This window comes from Loxodonta africana, chromosome 6, assembly GCF_030014295.1.
Source record: "Loxodonta africana isolate mLoxAfr1 chromosome 6, mLoxAfr1.hap2, whole genome shotgun sequence".
In the NCBI taxonomy this organism is placed as follows: domain Eukaryota; kingdom Metazoa; phylum Chordata; class Mammalia; order Proboscidea; family Elephantidae; genus Loxodonta; species Loxodonta africana.
Window position 1 is genome coordinate 64,790,097 of NC_087347.1, and position 4,996 is coordinate 64,795,092.

Genomic DNA, 4,996 nt, shown 5'->3' on the forward strand with positions numbered 1-4,996 from the left:
GGTTTTAGAGCCTTAAGCTGGGACAAAAACTTACATTTTCATTTAAGTTCAGGTGCTTATCAACTGTATAACCTCAAGCAAGTTACTTATTTCCTCTGAGCCTTGGTTTCCACATATTAAAAAGGAGAAAATGGGTCTTATTTCAGAATGTCATATACAGATTAAGGAAAAGAGCGTATTTAGAGCAATTACTACAAGCTTGGCATATAGTATACACTCCAGTAGCTAGTACTTTTCTCTTCTTGCAGAACACCAATATTGTTAATTAATGAGAACTTCTTTCTTCAGCAGTTAATATTTTCAAATAAGCATCTTTCTAAATAGAAATACATTGCCTCTGGTAATCCATGGTTCAGGAAGGCTAATGCAAAGTCAGGAGGATTGACTTCACAGCATTCGAAGATCTCAGGAACTAGAAGATGGTGCTTTGTGAGACCCAGGACTGTTTTGTACGCTACTGTTATCTCTTAGGACTATGAAACCAGAATATCACTTAAACTGCCCTGCTTTTCTTTTGCTCCAGCTTCTTTGCATCAGCTGAATTTTAGTGACTTAAGTCAACTATGCAGTATCAGGGGCGGCATAAGATTAAACAGATGCACTAATAAGGAAAATAATAATAATGTGAGATGACAACAGTCTAGTTACTGAGGTTCTGCAAAACCGGATGTTGTTCCCACACCACCTCTTCCTCTCATTCACTGGGGATGACAAGGTACAGTGCTTTGGTGCCTGGCAACTTATCATCCCAGAAGGAACTTGGCATGTCAATGAGTTAGAGTTATGTGTTGAGTCTGTTTTCCTTTTTTCCAGGGGTTTCAAGGATGCTGGAAGAGAAGATACAACTTTCTATAAAAGTATCATTTACACCCCTTGAGGGCCCTAGCTATGTGAGAAGAAAGCGTTAAAACTTGACAGAACTATTAGTATAAAGTTTCTTTTAAAAAAGTTGCAGTTGTTAAGGAATCTTAAATAGACAGCAAGTGTGAAGAAATCACAAAGAACTGAAAGATCTAGCAATCATAAGTCAAGAGATACTTGTACCCAAGAGTCTTAGGAAATAACACACTTCAATATCCGATCAACATTTGATCATTACATAGCCAACAAACATCTGCTGAGTGGCTACTGTGTGCAAGGCAGAATGGAAGCCACGTGGACTGTATTAATAATGATTAAAGAATCTGCCTTTAGAGTCTACCCTTTAGTGGTGCATACTGACACATTAAAAGTATATAATCTTTTAATGTGTTAAAGCACAGTAACATTTGTGTATATAGTATTACAGGGTCAATAAGGAAGGGTGCATAATCTTGCTTGGGAGGTATTGGATAAGGATTTTTGGCAGATGTAGCACCACATTTGAATCTTAAAGGGTAAATAGGAGTTAGCCATGGTAAGGAAGGAAGGAAAAGCCATTCCAAGAGTGTGAGAGCAATGAACAAAGCCTTAGAGGTGAAAAATTGTATATGCCATTGGGCAGTAAACAATAAGCAAGTCTATACGAAAGCTTAGCATAAGGCAGGAAATGGAGAGAGAGAAATGTTAAAGGACTCAGTTTGTGGGGGAATCTTGTTTTCCATATGAAGGATCTTTAATGCTATCCTCCAGGATCTATAGGATAATATAGATGATAAAGAGCTGTTGAAGAGATTTAAGCAACAGAGCAATATGGATCAAATTTCATTTTAGTTAGATCCTTCAGGTAGCAATGAGGAGTATATATTTGAGAGAAAGGACTAGAAGGAGAAAGAGCAATTAGAAAACTGTTGCATTAATTTAAGTGAGAGACGTTGAACACCAGAAGTAAAGTCACAGTAGTACAAATGGAGAAAAAAGAACTATTCGAGAAGTATTTGGAGGGAAAACTATCTAGTCTAGACAACTGAGAGGGTAAAGGATGTAAAATGAACTTCTGGATTTCTAGTTTGGGTAACTGGGAGTTTAGTGAGGTCACTAAAGGCAAGAGAATACTCTAAGAGGGACCAATGAAATAGAAAAGATGAAAGTTCAGCGTGGTAGGTTCCATTTGTTAGGCCAGTGAGCTATCTAAGTAATGATTAAAAAAAAAAAAAAAAGTAATGATAGCCAAGAGAAAACTGGGTGTAGAGATCTAAAACTTGAAGGAGAATTGAGATAGAATATATATGTGGGAGTCATTAGCAAATAGAGCAGAGGAAGAAATACATAACCCAGGGCTACAACCACCTTTGGAATTCCTAGTGGTGGAAACAGTTAATGCACTTGGCTGTCAACTGAAAGGTTGGAGGTTCAAATTCATCCAGAAGTGCCTCAGAAAAATGGCCTGGCAATCTACCTCCAGAAAATCAGCCATTGAAAACCCTATGGCACACAGTTCTAGAAGCTCAAGAAGTAAAGAATGATCAACAACACACAGTGCAGCAGAGGTCCAGCAAGATAAAAGCAACCATGGAATTTAGCAATTAGAAAGGCATGGATGACTCTGATGAGAGCTGTGGCATTGGAGCGATGGAAGAAGTCATGTTGTAGAGGGCTGAGGAGTGGAGGGGAAGGCAACAAGTAGATAAACTCTTCTCTGGAGAAGTGTAGGTCAGAGGAAAGCCTGGGGAAAGAAGGTTTTTAATTATAAGAAAAATGGGATTCAACTGAATACATTCATAGGTTGAGGGAACATAGAAAGATATGTTTTCTTTGGTAAATAAGATTAAAAAATATTATAGATTAATAAACTCTGATGGCATTCTTAAAATTTACTTAAAACCATAATTCTTTCCCCACCAAATCTTTCATCTATATGCCTAGTGACCTTCCATTTGAACTGATTGTGCTTTTCCTGACTTTTTCAGCCAACATTTCTTCTGGCACCACTAATAAGCCATGAACGCAAGCAACATAATGGAGAAGGAAATAGGTGGAGGAAGACAAGGCCATGAAAAATTCAGACTGGATAATCACCTTCTGAAGGGGTCCAGGTTGGCTGATCAGACTCTGAGTGATGCCAACTTGGCTCTACTCCTTTGAAATGCTTCCAAACTGCAATCTCAAATGCTAAACACTGCAAAACCCTAAAATGTCATATGTTATAAAGTAAGAGCTAGCTTCAGTTAAAAGGTTATTATTTCAAGACAGAGGCCACAGTATCTGTAAGTGGTGGCATGCAAGCAATTACTTAATTACTGTATTTGCCAGCAGAAGATGACATCTCACAATTACTATTTGGCTGTATGTCTTTTAGTGTCATCAGTCTTCTGTGAACACCCAGGGGTGGTGAAATCAAGAGCGTTCTGTCAACACTCCTGGGCGTGTTGTACTGACATTGGCTGGTCCAGTAACTCTGCCCAGTTTCAGGTGTTGGGCTCCCCTTGATTATTACTGCAATGGTAATACCGGCGCAAAGTCAACATGAGAAGCAAAATTCATTCTCACTGCTTATCTGCTACTCTGGGTTATTTTACATGTTTTGCATAATTATTTTAAAATACACCCTAAGGACTTCTTGTATTTGGAATACAAACCTTGAAGTAAAGTATCTTCCTTGGATATATTTTTATAAGGTGCCTTCAATTCTTTTAGAGAAAAGGCAGGATATTCAAAACTTCTTAAAACCCAGTAACACTCAGATGTGGATACAGAAATCAATCCACGACAAATCGAAATGCAAAATTAACAAACTGAAGAGAAAGCGTAACATAAGGCTGGAAGTGTTATGTTTCCCTGGAGGTTTCTAGAGGTAAGTGGCAGGACTTAGATCTCTCCACTGTTTTTGAAAGGTAGGTCTAAAGATTAACAATGCTAGCCAGAGTGATGCAGATGAATTTAAACTAAACGAAACCTCACACTAAATATAAACCTATAGATATCAACTCATCAACAACTAACCTCCTCATAATTTTCTCACCAGTCTCAGCGTCTATCTAGTTATAATACGTCATTTCACCTTGCATCCTAGTCTCCTTCCTAACGCTTCCCCTTGAAAGTATGCTCTACTACTGCTCGGTCACCCAATACAGCCTTATTTCTAGGAAATCATGATTTGCCCATAAATCTTCAAAAAGATCTCTTTATGCAGAACCCTCAAAGCAACTGAGAAAAGCCTTCAGGTTAACCTGCTAAGAAACTTTTCAGTTGCTACCTCACTCTGGTAAATATGGCCCAGTTGAGATGGATGCTATGTCTCTCTTGTGTTTCTTAGCCGCCAGTTGGATAGCTGACAATAGTGGCTGAGATTCACTGTAGCTCAATGAAATATTGAACTCTTATAGTTTCAAAAGTCTTTTTATTCTCCGATGTTTAATCAGTCTGCTGTTTCCAAATCCTGGGAGGACTCTGCAGCTTCTTATGTTTAGTATTGGAGCTACTTTGTTAAAAACCACAGGAAACACAACACTGAATTTCACAATAAGCCACAATCGTTTTTGTTCATAGCCCAGCAAAAATTAATCAGTAAATAACAGCTGACTAAGAAGAGACAATTACATATAAAAACTCCAGTTGTTTATTGACAAAATAAGAGCAGCAGCTCTAAATTCCTCACAACTCATTTACCCCTCCTCCAGAAAGCTGTAAGATCTAAGACAACCAAAGATGCAAACCTGAAACTGACAACACTTCAGCTTAAATTTTAGACATGATCTAGAATATTAACAGCAAATTATCTTTACCAGTACCGACAGAGTAAGTTTTGGAAGTTAGGAGACATTTTTCTCCATGTTTTCAGAGTTGAATTATACACTGGTACATAGTAGGTTCTAAAAATAATAATAATAAAATAAAATTTCTAGCTACAAAATTGAAATTGAAATGCTCAGAATTCAGAAAGACCTAGGAAACAAAGGATCATTATTCTGGGAAGTTTTCTTTAGGAAGGTAAAACAGGTAGAAAATTTTTCTTGATAATTCTTAAGTATACAAGGAAGAATAAACCTTCAACTGACTATGTGGAAAAGAAAAGTTTATATTAAAAAACAAACAAAAAACTCTAAGTTGAGATTCCTAACACATTTATTAAGGACCT